Consider the following 19277-nt stretch of genomic DNA (forward strand, 5'->3'; position numbering starts at 1 on the left):
ACAGGCCCTGGCACAGGGTACCCAGAGAAGCTGTGGCTGCCCCTGGATCCCTGGAATTGTCCAAGGCCAGGTTGGGCTTGGAGCAGCCTGGGACAGTGGAAGGTGTTCCTGCCCATGGCAGGGGTGGCACTGGATGGGCTCTAAGATCCCTCCCAACCCAAACCATCCCATGATTTTATGTCCAGGAAAAGAACAGGCACCGACCATGGGGGCTGCAGTCACTCTGCTCAGGCTGCTGCTCTCCAGCAGTGGGCAAACCACAAGGCTAGCACCTCACGGGATGGCGCTGAAAGCAGAACAACCTGACAGATTGGCAAAACCTCCACCCAAAACCATTCCTCAGCTAACACAGGCCCATGGCACTTGCAAGCCTTCCCACTACAGATGCTCTAAGGGGTCAGGAGGTAGTCTGGAGTTCAAGCCCTTAAAGATTTGGGCAAAACATGTTTGTTCAAGACAACCCACTGTCATTTGCACCTATCTAAATACCTCCTATCAGCTCCAGCTAGCAGGTAGCTTCTTCAAGAGATCACTGATCTCCAGGTGTCCGTAAACACATTGCTACTAGGTTAAGAAAAAACCCTCATTCTTGTATTTACCTTTTCCTGCTGTTAACTGCACTGCTGTTTTTTATCTCTTCTGCATTTTCTGGGACATTGCTTGTGAAACATACGCACAACAGAGAGTTGCATCTTCACCAGCCAAAGATTATGCAAGAAGCTACTCTTACTGTTTTCACCTACTCTTGGAATGGTTTGAGTAAAAGGGACCTTAAAGCCCATCCAGTTCCACCCCTCTGCCATGGGCAGAGGCATCCTCCCCTATCCCAGGTTGCTCCAAGCCCTCTCCAACCTGGCCTTTCTTTGTTTTCCTGGTAACTCACCATCAAAAGGCGAGCAAGAAAGCGAAACTAATTTCCACTATGGAGTTCACCTGCACCCCACACCCAGGACCATTTTTCATGCCATCCGTGTGCCTTTCTTCCACACCTCCATCCTGCTGAGCAAATGACAAATTCTTCTGGTGTTCTGAGCTGATTTTCAAAATGCTTTCTCTAATATGTCTCCTTTCTAAAGCTAAGTCCTGAAGTAAAACAAACAAACAAAAAGAACAGGGTGGAAAAGTTAAAATTGTGAAGATTTAAAAATGTTTTTTCCCTAAGTTTAGACCACCAAGGGCACAGCTTAATATCAACATTGGGAATCTGTCAGATGCATATGCTCAAACATGCCATCCAAGGACAGAGGGAAAAAGCAGAGAATCCTGGAAAGCTGCATCTTTCACATTTCACTTTACCCAGAAAATCTGCAGTCACTAAAACTTACTCTTTCTAACTGGGTGGCATTTTACATTTCCAAATGTAATTGAGTGCGCACGTTGCCATGGTGACAGCAGGGTTCTGCAATAACTTTGTTGCCTTGTAATTGCTGCATATTTGTATACAAGCAGCTGAGCTTTCTTTAATTCAATGCCCTCAACTCTTCCAGCGAGGCTGCAGAGCAACAGCAACGGCGGCAGCTTTTTAGGCTGAGAACTCCCAACAGTGGTGCTGGAAACATCAGAAATTATTAAAATTCAGTACCGCGACCCACTGCATTACACACACAGAAAAAAAAAAAACCAAAAACAAAAACAACAAACCCCCCCAAGAAACCCTGCCAAGAACCAGATTATTACATAAACTTCAGAGCTCCTTAGCTTTTAAAAATGTTGCAGTTACAACAACCACAAAAAAAAAAAAAAAAAAAAAAAAAAAAAAAAAAAAGCACAATTCAGATCATTAACTCCAGGTATATTTGGCAATGAGCGAAGCACTTTGAGGACAGGAATAAATGCAGCACGCGTCCCATTTATTGGCAGGGCATACCAGTAAATCAAAATGCCACGGCCAGGGAATTATTCACTCGCTGTGGCTCCCGGGGCCAAAATAATTCTTGCTCCATCTCCCCGGCCTCAAACCAGCGTTGTGAGGACAAGGGGATGCAGCTGTGGGAAAGGAGCACAGCACCGAGCTGCCTGGTGGGAAAGAAGCGGGCAAGAGAAGCAGTAGAGAGCCAGTGCCTCGCAGCACGCCCCATCCCAGGATTTTACAAGGCATTTTCACACCCTGAATCCACCCACACCTTCCCGACACAGATCCCCACTCCTCAGGAGCGTTTCCAGAGCTGTGATCCAGCCCGGAATATGAGGCAAGGCTGGTACACGAAATCCGCTCGTACGGGCGTTAGCGGCGACGAGCCTGATTTATGCAAAACTGCCAAAACAGCCGATCGACAGGCAGAAACCCACCAAAACCTGCCCCCTCCCCTGCCGCGGAGTGGGCGCACAACACAATTACGCAAATGCTTCGAGCGAAGGGCAGGTTCCCTTCCCCTCCAGCCGCTGCCCAGCGCCCAGCACTGACAGCGTCAAATTATTGTTATGTAAATCCATCTGCTCCGCCGGGCCGTCACAAACGGAGAGCACCTCTGGGGCAGCGGGCAACATTCTGGGGGAGCGCCGGAATCGCGCAGCATCTTCCCCTGATAAATCCCTGCAGCAAAACCCACAAGCGGCTGCCGGGCAACACCTCCTCTCCCCGCGCCCCGCAGCCAGCCCTGAACCTCGGCTTTTTCTGCTTCGTTCCGCCCCGCGCAAGCCGAGGCTCGAGGTTTCGCAGAGGCACATGTGGTTTGTCCCCCACTCGAGCCCCCAAAAACGGAGTTCTGACGGCAAGGCTGCAGTCCGGGGCCTCAGACCTGCCACTGACGGGCTCCCCGGGAGCGCCGCACTAGCGAGGGGAGCGCCACCGTCTTCTCCCCTGCCGGGCACAAAAAAAAAAAAAAAAAAAAAAAAAAAAAAAAAAAGCCATTTTTGGGGCTTTTTTTTTTCCAGGAGGAGGTGGGTGCCGCGGCGCCCTCGGCCGAGCCCGGCAACCGCGGGGAGCGGAGCGAGAGGACGCAAACTTTCCTCAAGTACCGCGTTATTCCCGGGCTAAGTACAAGAGAAGGCGTGGAGAGGAGAGGATGGAAGAAGCGACCCCGGGCCGCGGCCCGCCCGGCGCCGCAGGGCCCCGCCGCGGGCGTCGCCCCCGCCGCAGGGCCGCGCCCGCTCCGCCGAGCCGCTGGGCCGGGTCCCCGAGCGGCGCTGCCCGCGGCCCGCCGCTCGGTAATCCCGCCGGTAACTCACCACCTCCCGCATCGCCCCGCCGAGCCCCGCACGGACCGAGCGCCGCCGCCGTGAGGGGGGGGAGGGGGGGTGGAGGGGACGGGACGAGGCGGAGCCCTGGCCGCCCGGGCGGAGCTGGAGGCAGCGGCGGCCCCGCCCGCCCCATTCACAAAAAACCGAGTCCCGCGCGCTGATTGGGCAGTGGTGCTGCCCGTCACGCCCCCCCAGCCTCGCCCACCCCTCCCGCCGCGCCCGGCCCGGACGGCTGGCGCGCGGCGGCCCCGCCCCGCCCAGCGCGCCGCCCAATCAGCGCGCGGGCTAGGGTACCGCACGGCTCAAATCCGCCCGCCACAGCCGCGCGGGCGCCTCCGATTGGTCTGTCCAGCTGCCCGTCACTGGCCACGGAGCAGCGGCGAGCGGCGCAGCCCGGGAGCGGCCCCACCGCGCCGTGAGCCCGCCGGGCGGGCAGGCGAGCGGCCTTAAAGGACCCGCGCCGCGGGCAGCCCAGGAGCAGCGGCAGATGCGGCGCAGCTCGGCTGCGGCGGAGCGCCGTGTACTGACCTGGACGGCGGGCGAGGCGGGGACGCTGCGCGGCGATGGCACCCCCCCCCCCGGGCGCGGCGCGCGCCACCGACGGACTCAGCCCGTGACGGGTTCCGCCATCTTGGAAATTTTTTTTAAGCTGGGGTGCCACGTGATGCAACCATTTTTTCCCCGCAGCCAATCAGCGGGCGCGGGTTATTTATAGCTGCGGGGGGGGGGGGGGGGGGGGGGGGGGGGGGGGAAGGGGACCGGGACCAATAGGGCCCCTCCCCGCGCGCCCCGACCACTCCCCGTGGCGCGCGGCCCGTCGCCATGGCGACCGGGGGGTGGTGCGGCGGCCGCCATGTTGGCCCCGAGCCCGCGGCCTGATCGGGGATTGAGATCGTGGGACTGGGTTTCTGATCCCTCCTCCCCAAGGCCACAGCAGCTGCGATCCATTCCGTACAGACGGTATTGCAATAAAACGTGGAATTTGGGGTTTTTTTTACCCGTCGGTGTTGTGCAGCCGTGATCCCGCTCCCTCGCGGGCCGTTTTGTGTTGCCCGTCGGGTATCTCCTGTAACAGCAAACAGCTGGAACGAGGGGTGAACGGCAGAAAGGGCAGGGCATGGTTCAACGTATTTGTCTGAATTACTGAGAGGAAATAAAGAACTAAAAATAAATGTATTGTAAAATATTTAAAATATTTTTATTCTAAAAGGAGCTGTCCGGCATGCTTCCCTCTACCCCGTTTTCACAGTGACTGTTCGTTTAATTGATTTTTCACATGTGTGTAGAATTACCCCATTGAACTGGCATATGTCACTTCGCCCGTGTTCTGTTGATTCACACAGTACCCAAAACACCCCGAGCCCTACTCCCAAACATTCCAGATGATAGGAAGGAAAATATAGCAGTATTGGATGCAAGGAAGCTCGTCCTGTAGGACGCGATCTGATGGGAACATCCCACCGGTGATGTATTATTCTATTATTTCTGTTTCCCAGAGAAGCTGTGGCCACCCCTGGATCCCTGGAAGTGTCCAAGGCCAGGTTGGACATTGGGGCTTGGAGCACCCTGGGACAGTGGAAAGGAGATTTCCTGCTCAGCTTCCAAGGAGTTTCTTCCCATCCTTGCCTAAGGCAAGCTGAAACATGACATTCCTTATTTGCAGGCAGCCATCCCAGCACACTTCTGGTGAGTTTGATTAATTGGCTCTTGCTAAATTGTTTTTAAAACTTCCAGATTTCCCTTGAAGCAAAAAAGAAAAAAAAAAAAAAACACAAAACCCTCATGTCGTTCAGCCATCTGGATTTACATAAATTCTGGGACCTGATGGGAATTGCTAACTTTGGAATTTTGAGAAAACTGGATTTTTGTCCCTCTCTCAAATTCTGCTTATATGTGGTAGTGTAGAAAGACTGCTCCTTTTCTCTTCTCCTTTTTGGAGTTATTTACCACCTATGTTTTCATTTGAAAAGGCCACCCTTACAAAAATCTTTGGCATATTGATCCGACCCTTAGAGTTGGTTTGTTTTCTTCCACATTGTCAACAGGCTCCAAGGAAATGGTCACGTTTCCCTTGAATACACACTTGATAGCACCTCTGGCATTAAGAGCACTGTTTATGGCTAACGGAACGCCCTTTTTTGTTTTGTTTGCAGCTTCTTTGGGCTCGTGGTCTTGTCTGTTGTTCTTTGGCTGCTGAGGTTTCGCAGAGCAGTCCTACCCTCTTTATTTGGGGCCTGATCGTGTGCACAGATGGATGGGTGGACGTGTGTATAAATAACCTCTTGAAATATTTTTGAGTGGCAAGGGACCTGTGGGTGGAAGGGCTTCAGGGCCAAAAAATTGCCAAGGCAGGGCAATATTTGCTAAGGCAGCAGATTTGCTGCTGATGGTTTGTGCAGGGCACGGCTGTGGCAGCCAGGTGAGTGTCTGCCTTTCCCTGTGATCCCTGTTTCTGCTCCCGCTAGGGGGGTATTTGGTCCCAAACCCTTTAAACATCAGTTACAAGCAGTCCAGCTGCCTTCCCTCCCTGCACTGCTGGAGCAGTTTGGGAACAGGAAACGAGAGAAGAGAGCTGTGCCCTGGAAGTTGCCATGGAGTGTGAGTTCTGCCTTCAGGTTTTGATTGATGCCGTACCTGTGGCTGTGGGTGTGAGTACATGTCTCTATTAATACCCAGTCTAGGCTAACCTGTGCATAATGGCAGAAAATTAAACATTTGTCGTTGCTTATGGAAATCAGTCCTCAGAGACTCACAAGGGAAAGGCTTCTTGCTCTATGTTAAATCCAACATATTGGCTATAGCTGTATATAGTCTGTTTTTACTGTATTTGCAGCTGGAAAACTTACTCAGAAGCCATCTGAAGCAAAAAATAAAAATCTAAAATAAAAACCAACACCCTAGCAGAGCTAATTCATAAAGATTTAAATAAAAAGCAATTACAGAACTTCCCGCCTACCTTCATCTCATCTTTAGCTGAACTCCTTGTTTGTCAGGAATGATTCCATTTTTTATGTGCTCAAGGAGGAAACAGCCATCACAACACTCCAGCTAATTTCCCTCGCTAGTCACAGGGGAGCTGGTGAAAGAGGTGCTTCAGCTTTCCACTCCAATCCTGCCACTCCACAGCCTAAAAAATAAAGGGGGATAAAGTTAGGAAAAGAGCCAGCAGGAACCTCCTCTGGAGCTTAGACACCAAAGATCTACTGCAAGTGGAAGTGCCACATGGGTGCCTGGAGAAAAGTCAAGCCTAGGCACAGTTTCTAACCTGGTGATGACTCCCTCCTCTTTCCTGATCATTCAGTCTCCATCACTGACCTCCCTTGGTTTTCCTGCCCCACCCATCACCATTCCGTGCTTCATCCCCCATTCCCTGTTCTCCATTTTTCCCACAGCACACTGATTTACTCCTTACTATCCACTTAACTTAGAGCACAGCTCTGATGGGATAGGCAATGCTAAATTTATGCTGTCCCTCCTATGTTTTCCTCTGGCATACCTTTTATTGTGAAGTTTGGTTCCGTTGTTATTGGTTTGCATTTTTTTTAATCCTGTTGAGTTTTGCTTCAACTGGAGCTCCTCATTCTCTCCTTGCCTCACTGCTCGCTTTGAGCCAGAACAAGGTGGTCCTCCTCCACTTCTGATCCCCCCACGCTGGTGTTTGGCTGCAGGAGCTGCTTCCCAGCTTGTCTACACACCCAACACTTCATCAAGTCTGCAGCACTCCAGGCCTGAAGGGCTGAAATCCTGAAGCAGCAAGAGCCAGATTCTCAGAAACAAGTTATTGCTGTTGCTTTGGGCAAAATCAATTCCCTGTCCCCCACCTGGGGGGAAAAATGAGCAAGTGAAGTTCCAAGTTCAAAAGTTCAAAGTAAAGTTTGCTTTCTTCTCCAAATTTACACTTTATTTTTGCTGATTGGATTGTTACAGCAGTCATTTTACAATGACTGAGTACAATACACTTTTAAAATAGAACTGCTTGCTGAAGTTTGTTTTCAATATTTTTCTGGATTTCTATAAACTTCCTATTTACTTAGCAGCTATGCTCTCAACTATGTTATGGAATATCCTGACTTGGAAAGAAGGAATCCACAGGGATCATAATTCCTACTGCAGAGAGAAAAATTATTCCGTGGCCATTACAAACTACTGCCCAAAAGTTCTTACACTGCCATCATCCCTCCAAATTAAACTGAAGAATTGAGAGTATGAAAGAAATCTCTTTTCCCCCTCAACTGTTTTTTTTCTTTAATTCAGTCAATTTTAGTAGCACACTGAGGCTTAAATTTAGATAATGAGCAGAAATAAGTCTAAAATGAACATGGAATCTTCATTAAGTCGAGGCTAGAATAACTCTTGCATATGCTTAGTTTATCAGCACTCATTTTCTGATTCTTAATATTAAAAAATGGGAAATGGATATCAATTTATTATATTTGTTTTCATCCATGGCAGCTGCTGGGAGAAGAAAGTGGGGTGTGTCTCTCTATAGTGGGAAGCTTCAAGGAAATAACTGATCCATTTTTCTATTCTGTCTCTTTCAACCAGGCAAAAAAAAAATTGTACAGGATGAAAAGCAAAATCCAAATAAATGTAAGCAAAATATGACCAAAAAAAATAGAAATAAAAAAATTGCAGACTGGCCCCTGGGTGTTGGTTTTACATGAAGATTCTGACTTGCAGCTGAATGATGAGTAGGATATTTTTCTACTGAAATATTGATAGTAGATTACACTAAACCACAAACTATCTCCAGAAAGCCCATCATTTCTAATCCTAATGGTGTTTTCTTTCCTTTGGCTGACTACTACATTCATGAGATGATGGCTTTATGCTATCGGGGGGAAAAACTTTTTACCATACAGCTAAATTAACTTGTCAAAAGACTTCAAACTTCGGAAGCTTTTACAGCTTGATTCAAAGCTATTATTCAGGATTGAATGAGAAGGCTATGGACTGTAAAAGCTGGCAAAAAAAAAAAATTCAGCAGCATTCAGGAGTTGAATGGAGCGTTCACTTTTTGTTCAGGTTGTGTGTGTTTCATTGAGCCGTCTTGGAAAGAGCTGGATTTTCATATTTTAAGGCAAAATGCTTCTTTCTGCTGCTCTGGAAGCTGTGACCCAGTCCGTGCTCTTTCACACATACTTGGTTAGATTTAGTTTGTGCCAACCTAAATAAGTATGAACCAGCTCTCCAGAAATGTGGGGAGCACAAAAGAGAACGGCCAGCAGCTAAATCGAGGCAGAACATGAACACAATTAGACTTATTTTTATCCTTTTCTTTTAAAATCAGATCACAGACTATCTTACAGTCAGCTACAACTTTCTCATGCAAATAAAAATGCCTGGCTTCAGGAGCAGCAAGTTTTTAGATTTTGCAGACAAGGAGGAGCTGGCAGAGCTCCTGCTTGGAGTCTTTCCTGTCAAGGATCCAATCTACTCAGGGACAAATCTGGAATAAGAAGCCAAGCCAACAATGGCAGCCCCCGGAAAGGAACCCATGGCTCTCTGGGACCACCTGCAAACATGTTCAGGATGTGACAGGATGGGATCCACCATGGCCAGGATGGGGAATGAGCTTTTTTACAGCTTGGCAGTCCAGAAGCCACTTAATTGCTGCCTTCATAATAAGGTACAAAGATGATCTCAAGGTTTTAAGCAGGTGAGACTAAAGTATCACTGATAGATGATGTGTGGGGACAAAATTGCATAGACCTTTCAAATTCCCAGTTTTTCCCTCCTCTGTTTTGTTGCACTAAGGGTTGTTTAATCTCATTTCATGTGGGCCACAGTATTTCCTGAATACCAGTATCTATTAAAAGGCACCTGTGTATTGCATTTGGCAAAACCTCAGTTGACCCGTCTTCCCTTTCCTATGGCAAAACCAAAACCACAGCCAGTTTTGCATTGGAATCCGCTAGAAAGCACTAAAATACCTCAACATTTTCTCTATTTGTTTATCAAGGAGCAAGGAGTTTTTTCCTAATGCAAGCTCCTTACACGTGGTATCTTAAAAACTTGTGTTCCTTATAAGCACCTTCACCAAGTTCTTAAAAAGCACCAGAGCAGAGCAAGATGTGCCAGCAGAAGTGTCCAGAATAGCAACAGTGGCATCAAAATCATGAGAGGAATGTCTGAAAAGTCTGAAGGGTTATACTCAGGCCCTGCTAAACAGCTGGGTGGGACTCTGGAATCTAGCCCTCACTTGCGGATACGTTGTTCGATAGAAATGCAAGAAGTGAGTGCTGGCCCATTAATGATAAAAATAAACTTCAGAATATTTAAGGATGAAAAGTCAGAGGAGTCAAAAACCTCTGCAGCCCTAAAAATGTTTTTGTGACTATAAAACACAGGCTGAAAGGAAAGCTGCTTCCCTCTTCCAGGATTGCTAGGCAAGATCAGGCCTGTAAAAGACCAGTAGGTCCCTCTAGCTTTCTTCCACAAGGAAAAAGAAAGGAGAAAAGGCAGACTCCACATTCTGTGAAAGAGCAGATCACAGAACCCCCATGGTGTCCTGGACCAGATCCAAGGACAGGACTGAACATGACAGGATGGAAACTCAAATGGAAGAGTTGTTTTAAAAAAAGCTTCAAGGCCATGGGGACCAGAGGTGGAATGTGAGGAGCTGCTGCACAGATCAATAGCAGCCACTGTGCAGAGTGAGGGCTGAGTATCTCTCCTTTTGGGAAAGGAAGGGTTTCCATGGGCTTCTCCAGAGGTGATGCTGCAATGGGATGTGTTTGCAGCGTGGCAATGGGATTGGTTTAGGATGCACACACTGTGATCTGAAGAGATGAGGCACGTGGACCTCAATTCATCCTTATTAGGAGCTGCTTATCAGGTAGCCTGTTGCACATTAAAGGGTTATCAGCAGAGCCTTTTTCTTGTATCAGAATGAGGGGCAGGATGTGTTCTGCTCATACATAGAGACCAAGAAGCAGACATCATGTGGTGACAAGTGTGGTGGTCCAGAAGTGGGATGTGCTTTTGTGTAACTGGGGAGGAGACAGAAGATGTTGGGGCTTTATTCTGCTGCTTCTCTGGTCGAGGGAATCACAGAATCCCAGAATGGTTTGGGTTGGAAGGGACCTTAAAGCCCATCCCCTTCCACTTCTGCCATTGCAGGGACACCTTCCACAATCCCAGACTGCTCCAAGTCCTGCCCAACCTGGCCTTGGACACTGCCAGGGATCCAGGGGCAGCCACAGCTTCTCTGGGCACCCTGTGCCAGGGCCTGCCCACCCTCCCAGGGAACAATTTCTTCCCAATATCCCATCCATCCCTGCCCTCTGGCAGTGGGAAGCCATTCCTCCTTGTCCTGGCACTCCAGGCCCTTGTCCCAAGTCCCTCTCCCACTCTCCTGGACCCTCTTTAGGTGAAAATGGGCTCTAAGTTCTCTCCAGAGCCTTCTCCCTTCTCTCCAGGGTGAACACTCCCAGCCGGTCTCCACAGGAAAGAACACTTTTTATCACCTTGCTGTTGGTAAAGCCAGACAACTCTTTCAGGGGAGATTACTTGTTAAATTATCCACAGTACTGCAGATGCTTGGCTCTTTATTTTGGTCATATATTTCAAAGAACAGTTTCTCCAGGAAACATTGCAACAGCTGTGGCTGATAAAACTCCTGGGTACCATCATTATCCTTTTTCCTTATAGAGACTGTCACAGATTTACCATTGAGTTTTGGCTTGGAGGCTGGTACTCTACAGCCAGACAAAAATAAAATGGAGCTGGATAGCCTTAATGTGACAAAAGAATCCCTGAGGCTGGAAAATTCATGGAACTGCAATTATCAGACCAGAGGAAGGAGCTGTGTCCAACACAGGTACAAGTTTGGATGTGACAGGGATCTGCAGTGATACATTCTCCTGTGCTTGGCCATAGGGATCTTGCCTCAAGACTGGGGATTTTGGAAGGTGAACTTCTGTGCCATCATGAAAGAAGATCTCTGAAGATCTCTTACGTATTTCCAAGCTGAATTCCCAAAACATCCATCAGTTTGGGGTGCCTCAGTTACTGACTGCAAGTCCATCCCTGAAGTCACACCCCAAAAACCTCTCCTGAGGTTTCTCCTCATACAGAAACCAAAGTCAGGTCTGGAAACCTCTTCAAAGACATCCTCGGTCTTTAGCATGCAACTGTACCGAGGGTGGGGTCACACCTTTGGCAGGATACATAACTGCAGCTCCTGGAATGATGGAATCATGAAGGTTGGAGAAGAGCTCCAGGATCACTGAGTCCAACACTAAACCCAGCACAGCCAAGCCCACCAATAACCCACAAGTGCCACACCTGCACATTGTGTTAACCCTTCCTGGGACAGTGATCCCACCACTTCCTTACATGTCTGCAAGGCAGCTTACACCTGCAAATTGACTTTCCAAGGTGTGAATCCCTCACTCATCCAAGATGCAAAGGCAACAGCCCTTGGTGTTGGATTTCTTCCATTGCTGCCTGCCTTGCCAGCCCTTCTCAGCAGCAGCCCTCAAGGCTTCATCCCAAAATTGTAGGGCTGTTCATGGGGGGCAGTGGGCTCTGTGTGCTGAGGCTGGTGGGAAGGATGCCAGGTGAAGTGCTGGTTTGGGGATGCACACTCCTGAGCACTGGGACTGTTGCAGCTTCCCTTAGCTGCCAGTCTGGACGGGACTCAGACCAGCAGGGAAATGATCCCTGCTCCCCAGGCATCCCACCTCCCGTGGGTTTTAATGGGCCAGCAGGACAGCCCCTCTCACAGAACAGCAGCCTTACAGTTGGGTTTAAAGAAGCATTTTTGCTCTTTTGGACTTGAGCCCAAAATCCCGTTTGGAGTAACTCAACATTCACGTCAGCAGAACTACCCCAACCAAAGAGAAAGGGTTTTTTTGTTTTCTCATTCCCCCTTAATTAAACTGTTATTCTCTCAAATCAAATACAAGCATTCTCCTCATTCCAAACTAAGAAAGATCACAGGTGAACGGTGCCAGTGAAATTAAAAACTGACTTGAGACAGCATTTCTTTTAGCAGAAAGTATCTTTTTTTTTATCCTGGATTCCTCTCCACCAAGCCAACTGTTAGAACTAAAGTGGGGCAGGTTTTTAGGCTATCAAGTAGAAGAGATGTTTTCTGTCTGCATTCCTCCTTCAGAAGAGATAAACCAAGCCTAGAGAAATGAGGATGCTGCAGCTCCTGGTGTGTTGTGGAGGGGTGACCATGCCCAAAACACACCCTTTTCCACAGCTGCTCCTTTTGTTCCCAGGGCCACCATGAGCTTTGCTGGCAGAAACAAACCCTCCCTGTCACTGCTGGGCTGCTTTGCTCACACCCAGGTACTGGCATTTCCAATGTTACTCATGCCTAGGAAGTCCCAACACCAGAAGAGCAGCCCTTATACCCAGCCCAGCTGCCCTGAGGTCACGAAAGAACCATTTAGGTTGTAAAAGCCATTGGGGATCACCAAGTCCTGCTGTCAGCCCAGCAGCACCACCACATTCTCCACTAAACCACATCCACACAACAGCTGAACACTTCCAGGAGTGGCAAGTCCACCACTGCCCTGAGCGGCCTTTGACAACTCTTTGCAACCCTTCCCATGGAACAATATTCCCTTATATGAACCTCCCCTGGCACAACTTGAGGCCGTTCCCACTTGTCCTGTCTCTTGTAACATGGCTTCCACCTGGCTGCTCCCTCCTGTCAGGTAGTGGTAGAACCGTCACCTTGCACCAGCCCTTAAAACACCTCTTGTTAGAACCCTTAGCAATTTATTTCCATCCTGCCTGGGTGTTTTGCAGAGTGACAGAAAACAACAGAACTAAAAGAATAGAGTGGAATTACCCATCTCCTGCTCGTTAACTGACTTCAGATGGTACCAGCTTGCTGGTGTTTTTTCTGCCTCTCTGGCAGGGAATGTTTGATTTGCTTAGTAAAGTTTTCACATGCAATATGTTGTTGCTGTTTTGTTTCTGAAATCCCTTACCTATATATTTATTACAGACAGATATTATACCCTGCAGTAAAGAAACACTGCAAAGTGCTAGTTAACTTCTCAGGGCTGCCTGAATAATTCCATAAATACGAGGGGACTGAAATGACAACAATAAAGGGATCTGTACTTTGAACAATAAATATGAACTGGAGCTCTGCTTTGGATTTGAGGCATGCTGCAGCTAATAGGTATTCCGCTTGTGTGGGCCACTGACATTTAAATAAACACATGTGCAGTCCAAGGGGGTTGGCTGCAGAGCCTCTTGTCAATTGAATCCAGCCCTGGGAACACTCAGAGAGTGGCTCAGGACTGCAGGAACTCCGCACTGGGCTCTAGCCCTCAGTGGGATCTCTCCTGAAACCATAAGATGTCCTCCATGATGGGGGGGAAGGGGGACGGGGGGACACAATGGGAATGAGGAGAGGGGGATAGAAACCACCCCAAAATATGTGGCTTCAAAGACATGCTGAAAATATTTATAAGAAAAATGACTGGCGGGCTGCCTGTGGCAGACTGAAGAAGAACTCAGCTCCTCAAGCTGAGATAGCTCAGCAACCTTAATAGCATTCCTACACTGCCTTGGGAAAAAATCTCCTCTGAACAGGGCCATTTTATTTGACTTTGCAGAGCCAGGCCAGACTGTACTCTGAAAACCCATTCGTGATGGGAGAGGAGCAGGCTCCCAGGCTGCACAGCAGGAAGGATCCTGGGACAGCAACTCTGTGCAGCTCCTGCAGCCTGCAAGGCCAGCTTTGGTTACAAGGGCATCATCTGTTCTGCAAAGGTAGCCTGAAAAATCAAAAATTTGAAGCATCAGACACACAGAGAGGGACTGGGGTACATGGTGCTCACCCTCAGCACCTCACACCAAAAACTGGAAGGCCACAAAGTGTCCCCAGCATTTGTTTTGTGTGATTCTCATAAACCTTAAGCATTTATTGTCAAATATTCTCCCTCAGTATTGCAGAAAACATAATTTCACATCCAGCCATCACCTTTTCCATCACCAGGGCAAATGAAGAATGACCCAGGAAAAAGGAGACATCAGCTCTGGGGCTGACAGCCACAGAATGAGGGAAGCAGACAGTTTAAAAAATAAACTTTAAAAAAAATCCCCACCAATACAACAAATTAAAAAAATCCAAAGAGGAATTAACTGAGCTACTTATCACTGAGCTTAACACTGAGCAAAGCAGTGGATGCTGTGTAACAACATTACAGATAATTAGAAAACTGGGATGGAAGGAAACCATTCTTTTGGTAGCTGGGATTATGGTTCCTGGGGAATCCTTTGTGGCCATCAATGCATGCAGAATAGGGGCAATTTACTTGGTACCATGTACTCTGGTTCCTCAAAAGCTCCCTCACCAGGGGCACCTTGGAAATTAAACTCCCCTGGGATTAGAAGAAAGGTTCTCAAGTGAGTTTCAAACTGGTAGGAAACAGGAAGGGACAGGAATAAAATGGTTATTATTCACAGCAGACGGAATCCCAGTGGAATTCCCAAGCAATTTGGTCTGTGGCATGTGTTGTTCTTAGAGCCTAAAGGATCTGGAAAAGAGGTATTTGGAGCAATTTGCAGAAGATAAAGAAAAATTAATGACTTAAAGTAGCAGAAATTAGTGAGAATTAGAAAAAAACTTCAAAGGACTGTGGGACATGGCAATAAAGGAGAGCCGAGGTACAGTAACACAAAACCAGGCAGAGCTCACCAGAGCCTTCCCTTTGTTATTGCCACTCAGCAAAGACAGAATCCAAAGGAACCCTCAGTTCACTTCGAAACAGTGAGCAAAGGAATGGACAGCACAAGGAATTCATAGAATTATGAAATGGTTTGGGCCAGAAGGGACCCTAAAATCATCCAGTCCCATTCCCTGCCATGGACAGGGACACCTTCCACTGTCACAGGTTGCTCCAAGCCCTGACCAGTCTGGCCTGGGACAATTCCAGGGATCCAGGGGCAGCCACATCTTCTCTGGACACCCTGTGCCAGGGCCTGCTCACCCTTCACAGGGAAGAATTCCTTCCCCATATCACATCTATCCCTGCCCTCTGGCACTCCGAAGCCATTGCCCTTGTCCTGGCACTCCAGGCCCTTGGGTGGCTCCTTCTCCCAGTACCACAGCACTTCCACTGCACACTACTAAAATTATGCAGATTAAAAACACAAATAAGGCCCTTTTCCCATGCAAAATTTGCACTTTGATTCCATATATACTTGTGGAAGCCAGAAAAGTGAGCACTCTCCAAAGGCAGTGAGAAGAATGGAAGGCAAAGCACACCAAAACATCGAGAAAACAAAAATAGAGGGGGGAAAGCCTGGTTAAAATAAAAGCTGCGATGCTGCAGCATGCTGGGAGCCAGCATAACACCCGTTTTTATTCCATTAAATATCCTCCTTCCTCAAGCTTCCCTTCCAGGCAATGTCAGGGAGCAGAGCCTGGGTCCTGCCCCCAGCCAGCTGCTCCCATTTTCCCAGATTAACTCAGGATCCGGCCCTAATCAGGGCAGAAAGGGAAACTTTGACAAGAGGCTGGAAGACAATGTCCAGCATGCATCCTTAATGGAGCTAGGGCTTCCAAAACAGTTCCTCCACACAGAGCTCCCCAAAACACCCTGAGGGCAAGAGGGTTTAACATGGATATAACTTCCAAGGCATGCTGCTGGGGTAGGGAAAAGGAGTCTTTGGAGAAAGGGGATTTTTCTTTTTCCCCCACAAATGGAGTGCAATCAGGGAGAGAGCCTTGTGTGTTAAAGTGCTCTGGGAAAGAGTTTAGACAGAGAAAACAAACAAGAGAGTCATTCGAATTAATTATTTCTCATTAACAAAATAATTTCTGCCTTGTAAAGGAAATTAAAGATGAAATTATTGGATTTATCATGAGCTCAGTCCTTCTTCCCAAATTTTGCATTTGAAAAGGGACACAGCCCTGGAGAACCAGCACCACTTCTGTAAAGGGAGGTTTTTGCCTCACCAAACTGTAGTAGTTCCATGAGGGAGGCAACACCTGGCTCTGATCTTCCTAAGCCTCCCAAAACATTTCCAGTCTTTTTCACTGGGGGCTCTGATGTGCTATTGGATCAGAGGGTAGCTCCTTGCCTAAAAATCCTTTTTGGAGCATCACAGCTCCCTGGAGTGAGATCAGATTCTCCCCCCTTACAGTACAACATTTGGATTATCTTCTTTCCATGCTTTACCAGGCAACCCAATTTCTCCATTTATCTGCAGTGGCCAGAGAGCTGGGATTATCTCAGCTAGGGGAACACTTCCCTTGAGAACTGAAGAGAGCCAAATGCCCCCGGAAGATAATTTCAGCCCTGTGAGGAGCTGCTCTAATACCTGCAATATATTTTGGTGATGAACTGCTGTGCCTTGGGCTCTGTTTAAAGAGCTAACTCGTGTTGGGGAGCATTATGTAGATTTGTTTGCACTCAGCTGAGTTATTGCCAACCAGAAGGTTCTGCTGGGAACCCCAGAACTGTATTTCATTGTGATGGGAAGGTGATACCATCACACCAACACCAAAAGCAACCCCTTTTCCTCTGATGGGATGATTGCTGTTATCAGGGAGCCCTGTGATCCCTGCCAACAGGATGAGATGCTGCTATACAAACCACAGGAGCCAATAAATTAAAAATAAGGCTGTCCACCCTTGAGAGAACCTCTCCTTTTTATCCTCAACAAGATAGCAAACTAAATTTAATTCAAGTCAGGCTTCCCTCACAGAGTGGCTGCAACTGACTGCCTGTGGGAATTCAGGAAATTATACTGGAAGGGAGAAGGGCTTGAGAATATGGGGACAAGGAGTAAAATCAATTGAGACCAAACCAAGGAGCAGAAAGACTTTAACTTGCCAGCCTAGGAGAACTGGGGGTGTTCACCTGGAGAAGGTGCCAGGGAGAGCTCAGAGCCCCTTCCAGGGCCTAAAGGGGCTCCAGGAGAGCTGGAGAGGGACTTGGGGCAAGGAATGGAGGGACAGGACACAGGGAGTGGCTTCCCACTGCCAGAGGGCAGGGATGGATGGGATATTGGGGAGAAATTGCTTCCTGTGAGGGTGGGCAGGCCCTGGCACAGGGTGCCCAGAGAAGCTGTGGCTGCCTCTGGATCCCTGGGAGTGTCCAAAACCAGGTTGGAAAAGAATCCCCTCAGATTACTGTCCTAGGTTACAATCCAGGATGTGCCCAAAATCTATTCTATCACCACCTTCATGAACTGTTAATGGGCCCATCAATGCCTTGCCGTGACTCAAAGATAGCTCCTGGAGGGAGTTATCTCTCTTCATGGGCAGTCAAGGACCTGCTGCAGGACTCATAGAATGATCTCATCCCATTGTGATATGCTCCACCCAGAGGAAGGAGCCAAGGATTCTCACCTGGATATAATGTGGGATTTGGGCCCTTACCCACTAGACTTTTGGCAGAGGACAAAGGCTACCAGACCTTCTCTGCTTCAACTAGACTGCTTCATCTGGACTACTACCACCACCCTAACTAACAGGGTGTCAGGAGGAGTTCATCGTCACCACCGGGCCTGGTCCTGAGGAATCTGCCATCATCTCCTCGTGTGCCTCGGAACTCTGAGCTGCCTCCTCCTGCCCTGCTGGAGCTGGGCCGGTGCTGTCCCACCGCCGCTGCTTTGGGGCTTTTCACTGCGCTGTGGCCCTGCACCCACCTGCCCGGCCAGGACATCCCTGCTTTTCCAGCTATCACCGACAGAGCTTCTCATCTCACTCACCAGCCCAGGATTTTCCACTGATCCAGCTTGGTGCTCTTGGAGTTCCGTGCCGGAATCAGACTGCCCCAGGTTTTGTAAAACAAAGCCCCTCAAGGTCTCTAGTTCTGTTTACTTATAATGCTGTAGTTATTATTGTTGTTTGTTTGTCTTGCTATACATATTAGTAAAGAGCTGTTATTCTTATCCCCATACCTCTGCCTGAAAGCCCCTTTAATTTTCCAAATTATAATAATTTGGAGGGAGGGGATTCGAATTCTCCATTCCAAAGGGAGGCTCTGCCCTCCCTAGCAGATACCTGTCTTTCCAACCAAGACAATTATTAACCCCCCAGAGCTGCAGCAATCACAGTTGTTACAGGAGCTCCGAGGCAGAGAAAGCTCTTTAGAAGCTGAAAGCTGCAGAGCAGCGCTTCCCTCCCAGTTAATTTATTTCCAGAATTTTTTTTTTAAGATGGATTCTCTTGTGATCAGTTATTCCTTGACAGCTCCCCACTTTCCATAGCAAACCAGGCTCCTTCAGCAGTCCCAGATGAAAAACAGCCTGTCCCTGGCAAGTGAATTACAGGGGAGGGCTGGGGGCTGCTGAACCCCTTCCTCAGGCAGCCAGCACAGGAATCTTGGCCACAGAGGTTGGGAAGAGCAGAGGGATAAATCAAGGGATTCACATGGAAGTGTTGTCCTCTCCATTCAGCAGAGCTGTTTAACCTGTAGCCACCAGCCCTGAGTGAAACCAGAGCTTCTGGCCACAAAAAGTTGTGACCTCAAAAAAAAAAAAAAAAATTCTAGATTGCTCCAACAGTAGAAGATATACACAACCTGTATGGACCCCAATGTACCTGGACCTCCCTCTTAAAGATAAGGAGATAAATTTGCTAAGATTTTATTTACTGCTGAAAACTCCCTCCCCCCCCCCAAAGATTAACTAAAACTACAGTGAGATACACTGCTGTCTAAAAATATGGGGGGAATCAGATTTCACATCAGCATTTTGGTTTTAGCAGTTCAGCAGTGAATCTGTAGATTGTTAAAAACACCAGCAATTGATTCTTTTATTGCCAGCTACCTGCTGAGAGCTGCCTGTGTTGATGTTTCACTGACAGCAGAACACTTCCTACCCTGTTATTACCTGAAACCACTTGGAAAAATAACATATCTAGGAGGCTGCCATGAAGCCATCCTGGAGATGGGAGCTGCCATCGTTGATGCTGACATTTCAGGTGTATTTAGGACACCACGTGGGGTTAAACCATCTGTAATGGTTTAAAACAAGCTCAGTCAATCAGATCACTGGAAGCTTCAGAGCCTTCCAGCAGGTAATGGTGGATTTTTGTAACTAGATGGTAGAAATGGGGTCTTTGTGGACACCCAGATCACACTGGGACTGCTCCCTCCTCTCTGCCC

At 48.3% G+C, this 19277-nt stretch overlaps 1 protein-coding gene across 1 annotated transcript in view; it reads right to left on the minus strand.

Annotated features, from left to right (window-relative positions):
* The window catches only part of HDAC4 (histone deacetylase 4), a 172703-nt gene extending 168891 nt beyond the window's left edge, over positions 1–3812 (minus strand). The window contains exon 1 of the mRNA XM_062506782.1: positions 3709–3812. The gene's annotated coding sequence lies outside the window, so the exon portion shown is untranslated. The remainder of the gene's footprint in view (positions 1–3708) is intronic.
* Positions 3813–19277: the final 15465 nt, after the last annotated feature.

Source organism: Cinclus cinclus, chromosome 21 (genome assembly GCF_963662255.1).
Source record: "Cinclus cinclus chromosome 21, bCinCin1.1, whole genome shotgun sequence".
NCBI lineage: Eukaryota > Metazoa > Chordata > Aves > Passeriformes > Cinclidae > Cinclus > Cinclus cinclus.